At 32.1% G+C, this 21,843-nt stretch overlaps 2 long non-coding RNA genes across 2 annotated transcripts; both read left to right on the top strand.

Annotated features, from left to right (window-relative positions):
- The first annotated feature begins 801 nt into the window (after nucleotides 1–801).
- LOC143082968 (uncharacterized) lies at nucleotides 802–7,456 on the top strand. Its single transcript, XR_012980521.1, has 4 exons — nucleotides 802–941; nucleotides 1,527–1,557; nucleotides 6,087–6,263; nucleotides 7,082–7,456. It is a non-coding gene; the product is annotated as an uncharacterized LOC143082968 (long non-coding RNA).
- A 9,104-nt stretch (nucleotides 7,457–16,560) lies between these two features.
- Nucleotides 16,561–20,920, top strand: LOC143082967 (uncharacterized). Its single transcript, XR_012980520.1, has 4 exons — nucleotides 16,561–16,617; nucleotides 17,229–17,259; nucleotides 19,174–19,350; nucleotides 20,520–20,920. It is a non-coding gene; the product is annotated as an uncharacterized LOC143082967 (long non-coding RNA).
- Nucleotides 20,921–21,843: the final 923 nt, after the last annotated feature.

The raw sequence follows: 21,843 nt of genomic DNA, 5'->3' as shown, positions 1-21,843 counted from the left end.
TGCTAAAGGAACATTCTACATTAACATGGAGTATTTTTTCAAGTTTTTTTTTCCGAGTACAACATTTGATATTGCCTGGTTTATTTTAATGGTCTGTATTTATATTCCCTTTGACATTTTCATTTGTAGGTGTATTCATTCTCAATTACAAAGCAGCCAACAATTAATCAACCAAACATCTGTTAAACGATTTACCAGTAGTCTGTTTGTTTTAATTTACATCATATTAACTACAATTATCCATCTGGGCCAATATCCGTTATGCACATCAAAGTGGGGAAATCAAAAGTTGTTCTTAAACAAAAATCGCTGTGTAGTGAAATTGGACACGTTTCTAATTTTAAAACTGTCTGAGCCTAACCACTTGGGTTTATTTCGAAAGTAGAATACCATAGAATAAATGTGTAAAAACTTGAGATTTTTAATGTTTACATATAGTACTAAATTTTCATAGAAGTTTTACAGTGAAACAAGGGTTTTTATCGCCAGGAGTGGCATCACAAAAATACATTTCAGGTCGGGCTAATTTATTTGAAAAGAGAATCAAACTTCGTACCCAGAAAATTAACCACATATGGGAAAATGTGTCAACTTCAAAAATAGCCATCATACATATACAAGTTTACGATATGGACTGAGGTATAGAAGGAAATGTTTCCATTACACCCTACGGAAAATAAATTACGCATATTGACCTATCTAACCACCCGATAAAAACATTCCAAGTAGTACACTTAAGATGCTCAAGTTTGGATTAATCTAGTTTTACCTAGTCAGATTATTGACTAACTGCCAAACAGATAATAATAAGAACAACGAAAAAAAAAAAACAACAACAACAGGATTTGCGGGTTTCTTATAAAAGCTTTAACTGAAACAAAATTTCTTTAAAGGATTCGGACAAGGTTTTACAGTGCCCTTCGTTTAATCTCAGAAACAAGGTATAGTGAATTAAATGTCTTTATCTTTTCATTTATGATTATACTTAGACATTTGTTCGTCTTTTCAAGCAATAGATATTTTAAATTTTATATTCGTTTGACTAATAATATATTTGAAGTATCTATTGAACATACCCACGTCATTTGCTTCACGCTGCAACATTGCAAAAGTGTATACAACAGTAATTATAAGATACAGCGGAAAAACTTTTGACACATAACACGCACAAGATTACACAAGAACTATACACACACAAACAGGGGCTAGAGGCCACACCTTTTCTGATTGGAAAAATATAATTTTAAGCATATAATTGTCCAAAAATATCTTCTGTTTCCGAGAAATGAACTCCCTCCTTTAAAAGAATCTGGGATCCACCTCTGACATGCATGTACACTCACAATCATTTACTAATATGCTTGTGAATATTTTTTTCTAATTGAATATGTTTGGTGCAACGAAAATCAAAATCAAAATCAAAACCATCTGAAGTTTAATCACCACTACCGTGATTAAACTTCATATGGTTTAATATTAAAGTGATATTTATCTTAATTCTTAAATGTTTTAAAATTTCATTTCAGATTCATTTAAAAGATGAATTATTTCAGCTTGGTAACGTATATCTTTTTACTTGCACGAAATTGGCAATATTCAAATCTACAGTATTTGGAAATCATGATTTAATACATACTTGTCTTCAATACATATTAATTATGTATTCAAGAAAAAAAAATCGAAAGTATAGTAGTCTTACAAAAGCCTAAACAATGCTCTTTGATTACCAAAGGAACACAACGAAACAACATAAAGTCTGAACTGCAGCAAAAAATAACGACAAGAAACATAAAACGGACTATTTAAAAACAACTGCCATTTTGTCAATGTTAACTATTTTTTGTTTCAAAATCTTTCAGTTTTCTCCAAATAAGAAAACTAGGCTCGTCAGGAACTTCAAAATATTTCCACGTGTAAGGAGGTTTTCCGGGTTATAAACATTATATGGCTTTATAAAAAAACAAGTAGCAGAGGCAATGGCTTGACTAAATCGAGGACTGAAAACGTTGACGGTCATGTCAGGACAAATGTTCTGAGTACTTAGAGTAAGAATGACATTAGTGTGCTCTTATACAACGCGAAGATAAAAATCTAGACTTAGGTAAGACGATTTATTGTTAAAGTCACATTCATGCTACTGCAATCTGTCGATACCTATATTTTGGCATTGAACCTGTCATGTGATTCTCCGACTGTCAATATCGTTTTTACACTAAATCTATTGGAAGTTTGATGTGTACTAATTGATATTTACTCTTAGGTGGTTTAGAACTTGCTGTCAAAAGATGAGAGTACTCTCATATCTGCACTAAGTGTCATTGTTTTTTGAAAGGATGTATACATATCCTGCCAAGTCTCGTCAACGATTTTTGTACATGTTTATCGGATTTATTTCGAGATGATGAGTTAAGCCCTTTGCAACTGATTTTTGTAGTTAGCTTTTATGTTGTACTGTTAAACCAGTGTCTCAGGTTAGTGCAAGGATGGGGTCAGCTGTCTCGGGTTAGGGGTGTTATCCACAGATTATATGTGAATGTCCCTAGTCAGGAGTTGGTTGTTCAGTGATTATCGTTGGTTCATGTCTGTCATTTTTGATTTTCATAAAACATTTTGTTATAAATTATGTCGTTATGTTTTCCGATATGAATGGTTTCATATTTTTCATGTCGTGACCTTTTATATCTGACTATACGGTTGCGGGTTTCTCATTGCTGAAATTCATATTGTTGCTTGTGATTGCTTTCAACTACTTCCTTTCAATTTATGTAGATAGTTGTCAAATTGGCAATCATACCACATTTCCTCTATATTATTACTACATCTCACTCTTTTTGCTATGACTAGGACTAGGAAGTCTTTTTGGACGTTTAAAACTATAGATTTCGAGCTATGAATATTATTGTCGAGGTTAACTTCTAATATCGTATACAGAAAACAATACAACCATACAGTTTGACGTTTACTTCATTTTAACAGAACTACTAAACACTGACGTCAACCCTAGATACATAACAGTAAAACGCGACGTCTTGACTCCCGCGGTATTCTTGACATTCTCCGGGCGGCGAAAAGTAAATATCAAAAATAAATTACAATCAAGAAAAAAAAAATGAATTAAAATTACTGTCTCTCAAATTCAAAACTTAAACTTAAAACTTTAGCACAGTCACTAGTTTCCAGACTAGTTATCATTCGGTTAAATCCCAATGAGTCTATTTCGTATACACAAATCACAGTATCCATTTTTTCTGTGTACCTGTTCCTTCTTTCAATGAAATTGTATCATGTTATAGGTTTTTGAAAGTAGTCAATAAATCAAATATTTTCGTAACATTCCATAATAAGTCACAACAGTTCAATAGATACCTATCATTCAGTCCATCTTTTGATATTTTCCCTGTCGGTTCTGCTTCCTCAACTCTCTCGATAATTTGGCAACGTGTCTGTTCCTTTATAATTTCTTCTAAGCCAAATTCCTCTGATTTATTCGAAACCAGTACGTTTAAGATACTGGATGTCGTAGACGAAAGTACCCTACCCTACGGCTGTAAGGGTCCTGATAGTAAGTATCCAAGCTTTGACTTCATCGCGATCGGTCCATCTCCTCGTATTACTTTGTCTTCGATAAAGTCCCAATAGTGGTCGGCACCAATAAGTAATGATATCTCAAAATAATCGTCTTTGTTAACTGGGTGAGCGAGTCTTAACCCTTTCAGATAATCCATATTTCGGTTAACGTACCGCATATGATTATGTATTGGAACTGCTATGGTAGGAACAATAAGGACTTCAATCGGAATTTTACGACTATTTTCGGTTTCGATAAATACGGTGGTTGTTCGTAGTTCTCTTGTGCTCGTGTTGTCCTCTCCAAAAGCCGATAAGTGTACAACTTCAATTCCTTCAATTTTCAAATTCAATTTCTTCGCTAGATGCTCTGTTAAAAAAGATCTTTGTGCACCCTCATTAAATAAAACATTCGTATACATAGATATATTACCTGATCATACAGGAGCTACCGCCGTTTTCAGTAGCACATTTGTACGCATCTGTGTCGATAAATGCAAAACTTTAATATCTTCCTGGTTTTCAGTGTCATTTATAAGATTGACGGGTGAAGATTGAATCTGTTTATTTGTATTGCTTGTAATGAACGCTAAACCTTCGCTGTTAACATTATTACTCGCACTACATAAACTGGAATGGTGTCTCTGGTTGCAGTGTCGACACGTTCGTTTCGATTGACACTCATTAGCATGATGATTTCCTAAACAATTAAAACATATATTATCACGAATTACGATATACATTCGGGCTGTGCTATCACTAATATTGGTACAGTTTGTTGGCGCATGTATCTCTTTACAAAAAACACATGGTCTCTCAGTAATATTCCGGGGTTGGCTCTTCGCGTTGTGTGCTGTGTGTATTCGCAGTGATTCTATTCCTGTATGAAACGTACATGTAGATGTGGTTGTGAAGTGACTTTCTGAAGACTCGAGATCTGAATTTCGTTAAGTATACTCTTCCTCAAATCTTTCAAATTCCAACTTGACGGTCCGTGTTGTCTTGCTAGGTTTTGGCGTATTTCTGCGAGCAACTTGTTCAGAATAACGGGTATCAGTAGTGAACCATAAGTGTCTGTAGTCTGTCCGAGTGACTCTAGACCTCGTACGTAAGTTTCAGTTTTGTCATAATAATTGCGGAGGCTTACTAAAGTATAAATTGGCGGCGAAATCTCAAGTAGAGCTTGCATATATGTTTGTATTATAGTATGTATCTGTCCATACCTCTCTTGTAACAACGAAATAGCTTTGCCATAATTAGTGTTTGTCATAGAAAAACCTGATATGGTCTGAAACGCTTCTCCCTGTAGCAATGACTTTAAGTAGTTAAACTTCTGTACGTCGCTGAGTGTTGGATTTGTGTGAATATATGTCTCATATGAATCCCAAAAGGATTGCCAATCTAAAATATTCCCTTTAAAAGTAGACAAGTTCAACTTTGGTAATTTGTGGTACTGATTATTTGTGCTAGAAGACGAATGTAAACTTGGAATATGCATAGACGGGTTCGTAGTAGGAATAATCTCTGATATAGCGGGGTTACATGTATAAAACGAGGCTGCATTCGATTGTACATGAGATGTCGACGTGAAACAGTTTGCGTGCGGGTTCAATTGAGAAGAGTCGCTTGCGGGTACACTATTTGCTGTAGGTGAAATCAAGGTATGCATGGGTGTATCAGAGGGAGTAACGTTACTAGCTTGAAAAACGGTAGTATTGACGGGTAAATTATGACTTTTCGACTGGGAGGGATTAATGAGTTTTCTAATTTGACGAATTTTTGAATCTAAATCGAACATTTACTCATCTGTTTGTTAAATTTCATCCACCACATCTTCATCCGAGCTTGCGTCCACAATTTTATCATTCAGATCTTTAAGAATATCCCTTTTCTGTAACACGGAATCTAAAATAGCTGTGACGTCCTCAATTTCTATTTCGGAAGTGTCTCGTATGTCTCCAAAATTCTTCCAAAGTCTTGTAATTGCTCCTTTATGTCCAGAACGAACGGCTTTCAGCTTTGTATCCATTTTCCCTTTTGGTCATGGCACCATAAATGTCGAGGCTAACTTCTAATATCGTAAACAGAAAACAATACAACCATATAGTTTGACGTTTACTTCATTTTAACAGAACTACTAAGGCGACGTCGCACACTGACGTCAACCCTAGATACATAACAGTAAAACGCGACGTCTTGACTCCCGCGGTATTCTTGACAATTATCGATCCTTGCTGTAACTGCTTTTTTCAGGAATGGGTTGATGTGCTTCATGCAGTAGAACTCGGTTTTATTCTGATTCTACATATATAACATCCTTCTATTTGAAAAAGGTTTAAAGTATATGTATTAAAATAAATAAGTTATTATCATCATATTTACATTATCAGACTCCAGTCGACCAAACTGTCTGAATTGATTTGATTTCCTTTAGAGATTCTATCATATTGAAAACTTCATTTTATATTGTAAATATGACTAGATTAAGACTTCATCTGATAATGGACAATTTTTTGTAGGGAATAGTATCAATTATTGTTCTTTCGATGTCTTTATGGCATGTAACTGATGGTGGACCTGCTCCTGATGTTACAAGATTAGAAATCATAAGTCATTCATGCAATGGAAGAAATCCTGTCTTTTATTATTTCCAGATAGGATATGCAACGTCTACCATAGTCACTTGGGATGGCTCTGTAAGTACAAAACAAAAGTCAAACAAAAGGAGATGAAATTGGTGAATGTGTCTAAGAGACAACAACCCAACCAAAAATCAGAAAATAGCCGAAGTCCATAAATGGGTCTTCACAACACCGAGAAAATTCCCATTCGTACGAAGGCTACTGCGCAACTGACCCGAAATAATATTGGTAAACGTGATCAAGACAGCAACACGTCTAACCAAACATATAGTATCTGCTAGTCAGTAAAATTTGAATCGTCCCATAAGCATAAAAGTTGCAAAAATATATTAAAGAGAATATCAAATATCTCCACCAACATCAAAATATTTTTTATGTTAGATATTTTATAGCATACTATACATTAAGGTTTTTCTTATTGTCGTAGATCGTCTGATGACCCGTAAATCCTTAACATCGTCTTTTGAACTGTTCTTTGAAGTTGCCTCGTTGGCAATCATATTCGTTTTTCGTTCATTTTTTGTACATAAATTAGGCCATTAGTTTTCTCGTTTGAATTGTTTTACATTGCCATTTCGAGGCCTTGTATATCTAATTATGCGGTATGGGCTTTGCTCATTGTTGAAGGTCGTTCGGTGACCTATAGTGGTTAATTTCTGTGTCATGTTGGTATCTTGTGGGGAGTTGTCTCATTGCCAATCATACCACATCTTTTTTTCTATAACACAGTTTATTATTTGTACTCTTTAAGCAGTACTCATACTTTGGGAAAAAGGGAAGAAAAGTATGCTAAATAAAGAAAACAAAGATCAATCTTAGTCTGAAAATTACCATCCTCATAAATCACATTCAATACTTAAATTTTTTCTCAGGATGCCAGAAGGGATTGTACTGAAGTTGAAAGATACCTCGATTGGAGTAGGATCATCACGGGATGGAGATATAGATGTGAACAAAAGAATATCTGTACTGCTACCCTTAAACTTCTCAATGGAAATTTTAGGGATCAACAGTTTCAAGACTGCTGCAATGTACACTAAATTCAAATAGCTTCCCTGACAATGGAAATTGTGGACGAAGAATAAAAAATCTGTTTGAAATAATACATGAAATACATAAACACTAAAGTCAATATTACCGTCAATTACATATCAATGTTTCCTCAAGAGTTGTTAGTTCAAATTTTAATGATGAAAAACTGTTGCAGATGTCACATACATACTAAATGAAAACCTTTTTTAGCTTAACTATCGTGTTTCATTTAGGTAACACAAAATATCGTAGAAGTAAGCATAAAATTGAGAATGGAAATGGGGAATGTGTCAAAGAGACAACAACCCGAACATAGAACAGACAACAGCAGAAGATCACCAACTGGTCTTCAATGCAGCGAGAAATTACGGCACCCGGAGGCGTCCTTCAGCTGGCCTCTAAACAAATATATATACAAGTTCAGTGATAATGAACGCAATACTAAACATAGTTCAAAATGAATAAATAAAGCTAGTTAATAAAGCAAACCAGCTATCATTGGCAATTGTAAGACCGATAGTAAAAAAAAAATTAACGCTACAAAACATGTTTCCATCAGCTGCCAGATGTCTTACAAGTTTCACGAGTTATTGGAACAAACATACAAAACTTACTATTTTGTATGTGGATACATCAATCTCATTGCCCATCATACTTGATATAAATTCAATCAAAATATTATGTAAAAGTTCGATATATTAAAGGTACATTGGGATATTGTATAATGGTTATCCTACATAAACAAATTCGAATGGTATCAGCATGATTCAAGCAACACGACGAGAAGTTTGGAACTTAGTTTTCAATTTTAAATCACTAAAGCTGATCATTAGATGAATTCTTTTTAACAATTCTTTTAAAGTTCTAAAGGTTCTCATTGTATAGCTTTTTCAATTTTTGTGGAAAATACAAAAGTTCAGTTAAGTGTTGGAATGGCTATGTGTCATGTTGAAACTACAATAATAAGGCTAGATGGTAGTGCACAACTTCATTTTATCTTTAAATGTATTTCACACACCATGGAACATTGTGCGATCATTTTGCATGTGTAATAGGAAAACTGCTTGAATTATTGATCATAGTAACTACGTTGTAGATACTAACTATATATGGGTTTTCGACACAATCAAGGGAATAGATGAAATGAATGAGTCGAACGGTTACTAGACCGAGGTCCAAATAAGTAAAAAAATAATTGGGATGAATGCATATACTTTTGCCTTTTAACCAAATGCTTATAAAGAAAAGATTTTCTGTAGCTGCAGATGATACACGAATTAGAAATTAAATTAAATACTTCGAATTAAAGTGGAAAATATTTTAAACTTCATTAGTATATGCTGGTTTCACAATTTTACACGAGGAATTTTATGCGATTTTGCTAGAACTATTTCATAAAAGTAACTTTGAATTTCACACTTTTTACACAACACTAAATAATCAGTCTATGGAAGAAGCGAATCGATAAAAACGTTTCTTATATCACATAGCGATATTGTCTAATATCAATTGTAAATATGCAGACATTCCATGCGGAAAATGTTGTTTTCATCAACAAAAAATAAAGAAAATACGAAATTTAAAACTTAATGTTCAAATATAAACAACAATTAAGTCTAAATATACATTCAGAAGTTAGTTAAAAGCAAAAGTTTATGTACGTGTAAAATTTGGAGTGCTGTGTTTTTCTTATGTACACAAATAAACAAATGCTTTAAATTCTAATATCAATGCGATACTTTAAAATATCATAGCGGTGTTTTTGTTAAGTCAATATTAGTACTAATTAGTATCAATATTAAACTGCTGTACCTATATTTTGACAATTTCATTTATTATGTCTGTTTTGTTCACGCATCGTTGTAAATATAATGGAATTTGATGCGACTGCCGTATAAAAAAAAAGGTTTAGCGCTATAAAACCATGTTAAATCCACCATTTTCAAAATTTGAAAATGCCTCTACCAAGTCAGAAATATGACAGTTGTTGTCCATTCGTTTGGTGTGTTTTATCATTTTATTTTGCCATTTAATTAGGGACTTTCCTTTTTGAATTTCATCGGAGTTCAGTATTTTTGTGATTGTACTTCTTAGTAGTATTGTGTGTTAATAAGCAGTTTAAAAGCCATTGCTTAAATTCAAATTGTTTTTGGTAACATCTTTCAAATCTCTTAATTGGTTTTGCAAGCAAAACAAATCAAATAAGGGTTTTATAAACAATGTCGTAGTTGAATATATATCTAAGTATCAACATTATTGTTAACATCTATATATATAACATCTATTAAATTTTTTAAATGAACGCTTCGAAACAATATATGTCCGATATTCTCAAAACACACGCATGGCAGACTTTCTTTATTGGCAACCTGTGCCAAAGATGAATCCTACTGTCCTCGTTCAAATTGATTCGACACTTTTGAATCTCGTTTTTTATACGAATTAGACCGTTGATTTTACTAGAACCTTGTTGCAATGCAAAGTGTTTATGATTTATAAAAGATTTTCTTTCAATAACTTAATGCATTAATAAAATTGTTTATCAATATGTCAAAACGCTTTATAGTTTCGGCATTCACATTTATTGCTATAGATTTATTAACAAGAATAGTCGCATTCTTGTTTTTGTTGCGGGAACAGTTCTATAATATGCCAATCATAAAAATGTCCATTTAAATAATAAGAAAACAAAACCAATTATCAATTCTCAAAAAGACAACAACCCGACCAAATAACAACTGCAGGCCTCAGATGGGTATTCAATACAGCGAGAACATCCCGCACCCGCAGTGTCGTTTCTGTTTGTTATTTACGATACACAATTAAAAAATAAGGAGAAATTACTTCCCAAAAAGAAATAATAGTGCTGAAAGTAGCTTTAAAACCAAATAACCAATTGATCAATCGTTTGTAAGTTGTAATTTGATTACGAAGTAAAGATGCTTAGTCTGACAAGAAAAGTAAACAATGGAACTACACTCTCCCTGTCCTTTACTGTTTCATTGTATATTAATTGTGTGTTCTAGTTAAATGAAAACATACAATTAAATGTTGATGAACAATTATTAATTATTTGCCCGTAAGATGAACAAGAAATGTAACGACATGTCCAATTAATCGTTTTTCAAGTGTTTAAAAAGGTATCTTCTCTTTAAATTGTAGATATCAATCATGCCGTTATCTCTATGTTTATATAATTACGTTTTTTTCGCCAAATAAATACCATACGGATGATATAATAGTTTGTATTACCTGTAGATATATATCAACTACACCCTGAAATGTTTGTTTTGAAATGACAAAGTTACATTTATGTATTTTAAACTATTTGAAAGGAAGCTATAATAACCACAAGTGCATATGTACGGAAAAGGTCACTAAAAGTTCATTTTTGAATGAAAATATTTGCTATAGGAACATTCTGCATTTCTTATTAAAACATTGAGTCAGCATTTTTATGGTGTTCTTCACTTGAATTTAGTAGTTAATAACGAAGTTCAGGTGTGATTTTGATCCGTGTAGAGAGAAACCCCAAACACATCCTTTAGTGGTGCGCATGGCAGAGCCGGAACAAACAGGTTAAGTGACATGTAACATCGCCTCCTGATTGCATTTCAAATCTAAATTCATTTGTTTAACAACAGCGATAATTTAATGACGCATAATGTCATTAGATTTGGACTTAAAAGAAAAAAGTAAAATCACAAAAATACAAAACTAACTACGAGGAAAATTCAAAATGGAAAGTTCCTAATAAAATGACAAAACCAACAGCTCAAACACATCAAACAAATGGACAACGACTGTCATATTCCTGATTTGGTTTTATAACTAGCTAGATCTCTCACATGTATGACAGTTGTAAAATAATCCATTTTATTTACCAACAAAGTGCATTATTGCCAAAAGTGACTGTTTATTAAAAATTACATATTTTCTGTAATGGCCCTGTTTTTCTGTAATGGCACTGTTTTTTTTCTGAAAGGGCCCTGTTTTTCTGTAATGGCCTTGTTTTTTCTGTAATGGCCCTGTTTTTCTGTAATGGCCCTGTTTTTTCTGTAATAGCCTTGTTTTTCTGTAATGGCCCTGAATTAATGCCCAGTTTGTCTGTATTAAGCCCTGTTAGGGTTTTTAATAAAGTGTAACGTTTTTCGTCTATTACATGCATCATTGGATTTTATTATCATGGTATAATTAAATTACTTATTCTCATTAACCGTTATAAAGTAATTCCTTACAATCTATTTTTATCACCTTCAATCAGATTGTACTTGTTAAATGTCAAATCAATCTTGTTCACCAGCTGGTACCTCGTTGCTTTGTTTATACAGGTGCCTTGGTTGACCTCAGTTTCGGTTGACCTTAGCTCCGGGCTCCGGGCTCCGGGCTCCGGGCTCCTGTAATATAGCTCCTGTAGATTATTTCTTTGTTCAGAGTCATTTAACCATATTGTAATCAGGTTACTAGAGTAGTATAAAAGAGAGAAATAGATAGTTAGAAGATAGAGGAGATACGATATACAAGGAGGAGAGACGATTTTGTGTTTATGTAACTTGCAAGACTTCGTTCAGACTACACCAGGATCCATTTATTTATTTATGTGACCAGGATTCCCTTAATCACGCTACCAGAGATTTTCAGGGTTACCCCGTTAAAGAGTATACTTGGCATTTGTCGTCCGTGGACGTGTGAAACGTAGACACCAAACAACAAAGCACAAACACAAGAATACACACTTTAGTTTAAGTCTCCATACTTAAACTTTTTCGTCACAAAAGTTAATAAAACTAAGTTGTAAAGAGTAAAATACCTTTTTGTATTTTATTTAATTTAGTAACCAGCAACCAACATTAAAGAACCATATAAAAGGATCACTGTTCATCCTGTTTTTTAACACATATCTCTTTCAACTTAATATCTTGGATATTTGGTATATTTAAAGCTTTATAATGGTGAAGTACAAATTATTTTGTTCAAACTAAACTGTCATTAAAAGAGTAAGACAGTACATCAAGTTAGCAGCAACACATACACTTTTGTACAGTTGGTTAATAAATGTATTAAAATATGTTTTTTTTTTATTTTGGCCCTGTTATATGTCCTCGGTCAGTAATAATGGCCTCGGATGTCTGTAATAGCCCTCGGCGTTGCCTCGGGCCATTACAGACTTCCTCGACTATTATTACAGACCTTGAACATATAACAGGGCCATTATAAAAACACCCATTCATTAATACTATAATATTGACAACGATGTGTGAACAAAAGAAACAGACATAATAGGTTGAAATGTCAAAAATAGGGGTATGGGAGTCAACGTTGTGTTATAAACTTAATCACTATAAAAACAAACAAATATTTATACAAACATTGACTTTATATCAGGAATATGACAGTTCTTGTCCATTCGTTTTTGCTGCGTTTTGTTATTTGATTTTGCCATGTGATTATGGACTTTCCGAATTGATTTTCCTCTTAGTTCAGTATTTTTGTGATTTTACTTATGTATTACACAAAAAAACACAATAACGGGATTAGACAGTTTAGAATATTGTTTCTAATAGAAAAGCACAGCAGGTAAAGAGTTCTTATTTGATAGTTTTGTTTTGAGTTAATTGGTCCATTTTTGTGTCCCGGTAACCATAGATCAATTTTTATCAATATTTATTAGATATGAAGGCAATATACACAATGAACTCTATTATGAAATATGCAAAACTCGTTTAATTTAAATGCTTCCTTTTTAAGTACTTTATTCGAACCTATTCGTTTTTTTAAACGTTAATTTTTCAATAGACAGCCTTCTAACTAATATAAATAGTTGTTTATTCACTGGACGTTACTCAAAAAACCCAGACGCATATAAGCGGATTATATTCTCAATATGTCCCTTATACAGCAATAACATTTTCTTTGTAAAGGCTGAAAACGTATGAATATCAAAGTCAATCTCAAAAAGGCTTGATCTATATTCTGTTTTAAAGGCATTTTGAGTTTGAAATAAACGTTAAGGGTGTACTTAGGTGAGGTTTAGGAATTTGTGTCAGAGGTTCGTACTCGTTCGGTTTTTTTTCTGTCAATACATTTTTCTTTTAGTATAAGACTTCAATAAAACTTTAAACACCGTTATTAGGGACCGTTCAATATTTATCAGATGGATGGGCTGGTGCATTCTTAATATTGTTTTATTAAAAAAGTTATTGCCCATCCTTTTAAATTGTGAAAGAAAGTCCTTGCCCATCTAAAAAAATCTATAAAAAAGTCCTTGCCCCTCTAAAACTCTAAGACAATAAAAAATGGTTCTTTTTCTATTTTAAAGTTTTTAAATTTTTATGTCTTGAAATCAAAGAATAGACTTTATACAAAATTTAAAATGTGCTAGTTAATTATATATGTATATATCTATGTGTGTATCAGAACCATACATTTTATTGATTTTTAAAACCAGTATGAATATACATGTACAGATTTGATTTTATATGTGCAGCCTCAAATACAATATTGATTTAAAATAAAGGAAATAATTCAAATTAAGGGACAATAACTCTTGGACTAGTAAACATATTATCATATACTGAATTACTAATTATTGTCCTAAAAACAGAACATGTTTATAGTTCAAATATCAATGTCCCTTTATCTATCTACTTTTCAAAAAAGAAATTTATTACGGTCTTTTTAAGCAAATATAGGCAGACATGTTTTTGACTTTGATTCAGCCTTTTTCGCCTATTAATTAATTCCCTAAATTTGAAAGCTTAACACCAAACTATAAAACAACCTGGCATTCTTTAAGATGAATATATAAATGAGATAGCTGTACAGTTATATGAAAATCTAACTTGATTTGAAAAAGTTATAAAAAAATGAAAGGTGACCATCTGAACTTAGTCGAAACTTAAAATTGTAGCTTTTTTTCAACCTATTAACTAAATCCTTTAAATGACAGCAAAAAAAAACAAAGTACTAAACAGCCTGGCATTCAGTAAGATCAATATACAAGTGATATATCAGTAGAGTTTTATGAAAATGCAAGTTGATTTGAAAAAGTTATGAAAAAAATTAAAGATGACTATTTTGAAATAACAAAAAACTGAAAATTTAAGTTTTTTCTTAAACCTTTTTATTAAATCCATAAGAATGACAGTATCACGCCAAACTACCAAACAACTTGGCATTCTGTAAGATCAATATATAAATGAAATAGCTGTTAAGTTTTATGAAAATCCATGTTGATTTAAAAAAGTTATAAAAAAAATTAAAGATGATTATCTGGATTTAGCCTAAACTGAAAATTTGAGCTTTGTTTAACCTTTTTATTAAATCCATAAGAATGACAACAATACACCAAACTATCAATCAATCTGACATTCTATAAGATCAATATATTAATAAAATAGCTGTAGAGTTTTATGAAAATCCATGTTGATTTAAAAAAGTTATAAAAAAAATTAAAGATGACTATCTAGATTCAGCCTAAACTTAAAATTTGAGTTTTTTTTTTCTTACCTATTAATTAAATCTATAAATTTAACAGCAATACATCTAACTACCAAACAACCTGGCTTTCTATAAGATCAATATATAAATGAGATAGCTGTAGAGTTTTTGGAAAATCCAAGTTGATTTGATAAAGTTTGGAAAAATTTTAAAGTTTACTATCTGAATTTAGCCTTATTTAAAAATTTGAGCTTTTTTTTCTTACCTATTAATTAAATCCATAAATTTTACAGCAATACACCAAACTATTAAACAATTTAGTATTCTATAAGGTCAAAATAATCTAAAAGATAGTCTGAACAGAAAATTCTAGCTTTTTATTCCTTAATTAAATCCTTAAAATTGACAAAAATGAGCCAAGCTACCAGTTTGTTTGAGACATGTTTTGAGTGCCCGCAAAAGAAATATCCTACAAACCAATAAAATTGATAACAAAATTTTTCCTATAAAATATGTTCTGGCCTATCCACTAAATATTTTAAAAAAAGTTCTTGCCCATCCAAATATTTCCACAAAAAAAGTGCTTGCCCCGCCCAATTTTGCACCGGCCCATCCATCTGATAAATATTGAACGGTCCCTTAGTAAAGGTGGGCGAAAGATACCAGAGGGACAGTCAAACTCATAGATCGAAAATAAACTGACAACGCCATGGCTAAAAAAGAAAAAGACAAACAGACAAATAATAGAATACAATACTCAACATAGAAAACTAAAGTCTAAGCAATACAAACCCAACCAAGTGTGGCTCATGTCATTACAAACCCGGTAAATACTCTTGAGGATATCTTATTAATTTTGTAATACGATCTATGAATATTGTTTACATTGGCATTTACATCGATCTTAAGCTTATTGTCATCAACTAAATTTGTATTCTTTTCGAATGGTTTTGGGGATGTATAAATACAAATGCAAGTTAACTTTCTATTTAGAGATTGTTTTATCTAAATATCATATGCTACATATTTATTATATGGGTAAATCCTAACGATCATACTGCCTGTTGATTCTTATAATTTGGCATAGCACAAGACATGCCTCGTTTGACTGGCCATGCTGTTAAAACACCACATCCCTGGGGATGTGTTTTAGTGTTTGATGTATGATTTGTTTTATTGTTTATTGTTTTTGGCTTTTAACTAGCTTTAAGTTACTGCAAATATTCTCAAGTCGTATTTTTTCGTTTATTTGACATGTTGACATAATTCGTAATGCATTTCTGTAATTCATTAATACTTATTTCGTGCTATATTTAGTTTAACTATTTTTGATGTACCACTTTTGATAAGTTTTTAGTATGACGATGCTTGGTTTGCTTTTGTAACCTTTGTTTTTTTCTGTTTTAATTGTTTTCCACTAGTAAATGGGGCACTTTATAGTGTTATTTGGTATGAGCCAAGGCTCCGTGTTGAAAGTCGTACTTCGACAAATAATCATAACATTTTATACATTGTCACTTGGATGGAGAGTTTTCTCATTGGAACTCATATTACATCTTATTTATATAGGGTTGATAATATCGTTTTATTTTATATTATTTGATATATTTAGTTTAAAAAATCTGTTAACGGCTTACATGAAAGTGAAAAAAAAGAGAACAATGAAATCCCTCGATAAAACACGATCCGAGCCGAACAGTAAACCTACCGTGACAGTATGTCTTACCACAACATTAGTAGGATTAGTTTTTACCTGGTTCGACTACAATAATTGAATAATTTGTTACATGCGAAGTAGATGAAAACAATAAAGAAACAAAAAAAACAGGATTTTGTGGTTTCCTTGCGTAGTATAAAAACTTGAAATGAGCAAATTTTCTATAAAATTATTTAACCGCGGTATATTCAGTACATTTCGGTAAATCTCAGAAGCAAGGTACAGTTAAGTTATTGTCTTTATGTCTTTATGTTTACATTTATAATTAGAAATTTTGTTTTACAAGTAAACTTTGTTTGAAATTTTATATTAGATTGACTTATTATATTTAATGTAGCTACTATATACGTGGCTTGATTGATGTTTACGTCCCATACATGTATACCACAGCAATTATAATGACGTTAATTGTCTTATAAAATTTTCAATTTTTTTTTTGGCGCACACATACAGTCACCATTAGCATACGCTCAACATAAAAATAAGTGGTGGATATCTGAGGGACAAACACCCCTCTTTTTTCATAGAAAAAAAAAATAGATTAATTTTTTTCAGCAAAAAATCGTTTACAGAATTGTTCTATTTTCGGAATAACGATCTCTCCCCTTTTTCCAAAATTCCACCAAAAAATCGTTCACAGAATCTCTTCTGTTTTCGGAAATTACGATCCTTTTTCCGAAATTCCTGGATACCCAAAAAGTAAATTTGATTATTATTTTATTTAAATTATCTTTAAACTGAATATGTTTTTTTTTTAAACAAAAACAAAAGTTTTTAAATTAGAGTGGTATTTATTTTTAATTTTGAAATGTTTTAAAATTTCATTTCAGGTTCTTTAAAAAGATGAAGTCTTTTAATTTGGTAAAGTACTTCCTTTTATTTTCTAAAAAGTGACAAAATCCACATCAACAATATATCGTCATCATGATTTAATACCTATATGTCTTCAATATATATCATTTATGTTTTATTGAAAAAATTATCGACACCGTAGTGTTTTGTTTCTTTATCAAAGTCCAAACGGGCGTATGACATTTGCGCCGATTTTGAAAATATTCATTCTTTCATTTGCGCCGATTTCATTTTTTCATTTGCGCCGATTTTATATTTGCTCCTAATTAGATTTACAGGTACGTTAATACTTGTACATGTACTATACTATATAATACCATTGGTAAAATCTGGTTATAAATCTTGTTCATTTATGTTAATTTTGATTCATATTGTTCTGGAACTTCGTTGCAACACGATGGACATATTGCACACTGAAACGAGCCAAAGAGGGCCATACATATTGAAAGAGTAGTGTCCTGAAACATAACAACATATCCTACAAATGTACCATAAAATCGTGTAAAGCCACGTCACCAGTGATTCTATTGTCAAACCACAGAACGAGCATAATCATGTGGCAGATGTCCGAAAGACAGAGGCTAAAGAACTATGGGTACGGTCAAGGAATAAGTCTGGAGATGTATCTTGTAGGTCTTCTTCCACCTCCCCATGGTGATTCATTAAATTTGTACAAGTGGCTAACGGAAGAGGTCTATAATAATAAATGAAAAATAACATGACTTGGATGGAGAGTTCTCTCATTGGCACTCATACAACATCTTCTTATATCTATTCACCTGTAGTTTACCTGTAAAAAAATCGGCGCAAATGAAAAAAAAATCGGCGCAGATGAAAGAAAAAATCGGCGCAAATGAAATGCAGATTGGCGCAAATGCAAAACGCCGTTCCAAACAACACCCTGTGATTACGTTTTTGTTAACAGTTGTCATTATAATTAAGTTCTAGTCTGTCTAGTTTGTCAGATAGATAATACGACTTTGTAGTTGTTCTAATTGCTATTTATTATATTGTGTCGCTTACTCAGAAGACATTTATAAAGCTACACGGGCTATCAAAGTCTCCGTTTGGTGGCAAGTTTAGAAACTTGAATATCTTTATCATGATTGTCAAGATGAAGAAATTATTTAAAGTGCCTCTTGTCCAAGGGTTCATTGCGACTTTTGGAAGATCACTTCTCAGTTTTTCTTAACTTTTAACCTGGTGAAGTATCAAATTTATTTTCTAAAGTAGTTAGATCCCTTGTATTTGTTCAAGTCGCTAGGTATACTCGGAAAATTAATGGAACGTAGGGATATTTCGCGATTAAAAAAATCTAAATTGTGAACTTAATATTTCTATAAGTTTCCTAACTTTCATTTTTTTTATCTTTGAGTTGGAATGCTACTCTGGTATCTTTTGCCCCTCTTTCAGTGAAAAGATAGCTTTGTCGGGAAAATTCCTTTAAGCTGGGGTCACACATTCTCAAGTGCTACTGCCGTCATTGACAGGACCTTTCCCAATTAAAAAAATCTAGGGCGCTAGACACAGTGGTGCACGCGATGTTGCCATGATTAAATTGATGCAGAAGTACGAATCTCGATGAGGGAAGAACAATCATCGATGAGGAAAGAACAAAAATTAACTCAAATTTGTGGATCTAAACATTGTTGAACTATATTTGAGACGACTTTTACATAAATTATAGTGTTTGTACTGTATAACCACAGGATATTCGACGAGGAACGTCTGTCGTTAATTTGTCAGATATTAATAAGACATATAAAGCATGACCTACTAAACAAATCTCGCCTTGCACCTGTGAATCAATGCTATTGGACTTTAAAAATGATACATTTATAATTTAAAAAGTTCAAACATGGATATTTTTTGTAAATATTGCACGATTCAAACTGTATCTCATATTGGTCAACTTTTCTGTAGGAATTAGTAGCGATTCTTATTCTGTCGGTGTCTTTATGGCATGCTACTGAAGGGGGACCAGCTCCTCGTGTCACAAGATTAGAAATTACAAGTCATTCATGCAATGGAAGGAATCCTGTCTTTTATTATATCCAGATGGGATATGCAACGTCTACCATGGTTACTTGGGATGGTTCTGTAAGTACATCAAGTAAAAATAGATATAAATATTAAATATAGATAAAAAAAAAAAAAAAAAAAAGAGAAAAGGGAGATTGGTAAACTTCAAAAAGACATCAATCAGAAAACTATAAAGAATGAGCAACTCACGATATAGGAATTAAAGACAAAAAAACCATATTAACAAATGCTCACAGTTGTCAAAGTATGCTTAAAGTATATCAAACAGATATATCATGTTAAGGAGGGGGTATTTGCAAAAAATACCAGTCAAGAGAATGTTAAATTTCGCAAGCCGTACAGCGAGGGAAATTCATTCTCAAGACTGGTATTGTTCGCAAATACCCCTCAAAACATGCTATATCTGTTTAATAACATCGAATGTTAACACTCAAAAACGCATTGATGATCGTGACTTTACAAGCGTCCAGTCGGATAGAGTATTTTTTGGCAAATACCACGGCCGAGAGGGTAAAAAGGCAAATCCTTTTTGTATATACCACGGCGGCGTTAAAAAATGGACGATATTCATTTGATATCAGTAAGTTGTTGAAAAATACACTGGCTATCAACCAATCAAAACCCAGGATTCTTACATAAGGTGTAATTAACTCAGTGAGCTATTGTGAAACCATCCAGTAATTGGCTCTAAAAATAGCGACTGTACTATGATTGTTTACATTTATTAACTGAAAGGGTACAATATTTTCATGATATGAACAACTGTGTTTTTAACCTAATATTATCTGAAATCATAGACTCTCAGCATAGCACGGATATTAGACATGTTCTAAAACATATGTCCATTTTATAACGTTTTATTTATTCTTTGTCGTATTGATACCGTTATGGGATCTATTTGTTTCAGAGTTTTAAAGGTAGCAAATTGGTTTTTTTTTAGATATGCATACTATTCTTGATTTATTTCATTTTGCATATATAAAAAAATATTTGCAGAAGCCGTTGGTAGGCGCTTCTTTGAGAATACCATATATATATGGTATTTTTTTATGCTTGAAAATAAACTCATCATAGATACCAGGACTAAATTGTGTATATACGCCAGACGCATTATTTGCAATTATTTGAACCGCATAAAAGATCAATACAACTGACAGTTGAACATCAATTTTAGTCAAAATTATTATCATCCTAAATTTTATTTCATAATGTTTATATTTTTTCAGGATGCCAGAAGAGATTGTACTGAAGTTGAAAGATACACCTCGGGAAGAACCATCACTGGATGGAGATATAAATGCGAAAGAAGGAATATCTGTACTGCTACCCTTAAACTTATCAATGGACGTTTTAGGGATCAGAAGTTTCAAAACTGTTGCAATTAACATAAAATTTTAATAAAACTTTCAACTAACTTTCCTAATAGAAATTTAGAATGAAGAACATCAAAACTTTATAAAAATCGATATAGACCAAATATCTCGATATCATTATCAAGTAACCTAGAAATATTCCTACAAGCACATTAGTTGAAATGTTTAAGGATGGGTAAATGTTGCAGTTGAAATATTTATTAAAAAAGCAATACTTCTTAGTTGTTTTTTTAAGTTAATAAAACTTAATCCTCTCTTGTCTTGCTTTTGTTTAAGTATATTTTTTGTAATTATTATTACATAGCTTACTATAGCTTGATTCTTGATTTTTGTAATTACATAGCTTATAATTGCTGGATATAATAAAAAGAGATTACTTTCTCCCCTTTGTATATGGTAAATATGTTTCTATAGAAATAAGACGATTTGATAAAATCACGATTGATATTAAGACAACTCTCCACCAGAGACAAAATGACATATACGTTAGCAACTATAGGTCACCGAACAACCTTCAACACTGAGCAAAACTCATACAATAAAGTGTTAATATGGTCATTATTTCCTCAAATATTACCTTTATCAATAGATATGTTACGCGCGATTTTAGTTTGATGTCAGAATGGAACATGTGAAATTTTCCTTACAAAATGATTATTAAAGAGAGACAACATTGGAGATTGTATAAACAGATCCTGTCAAATTCAGCTGTCGGATTGTCTGTTTGATTTCATGTTATAGGTCACAAATATTTGTAAATTATCGATTTACCTGCATACAAGCGTCTTTTTGTGGGTCGGATCAGTCAATGAAATGGTTCTAGTCGGTGGATCTTTCTTGCTTCACTTTTCAAGACGTTTTTTTTTCCAATGAATACACATCCTGATCACAGCATACCACAACATAGTGAATACATACGCATCAATCTCAAACTAAAGCTGCATGAATTAAGATTTAAATGGGTTGTTGTTCTCGAGAGGCTTAGATCGAAACGCGCGTCTAACGTATTAAATTATAATCCTGGTACCTTTGACGACGGAGGACATTTGAGCGCATTGATAGGACATTTTAGCGGGAAAAAATAGGACGTTTGAGCGCCAAAGTAGAATCCATTTTAGCGAAAATTAAAATTTTTAAAGCTCATTTTAGCGAAATATTTTTGACCCTTTTTAGTAAA

Source organism: Mytilus galloprovincialis, chromosome 7 (genome assembly GCF_965363235.1).
Source record: "Mytilus galloprovincialis chromosome 7, xbMytGall1.hap1.1, whole genome shotgun sequence".
Taxonomy (NCBI): Eukaryota; Metazoa; Mollusca; class Bivalvia; order Mytilida; family Mytilidae; genus Mytilus; species Mytilus galloprovincialis.
Note: the sequence above shows the minus strand (reverse complement) of the source record. Positions and strands in the feature narration are given on the sequence as shown.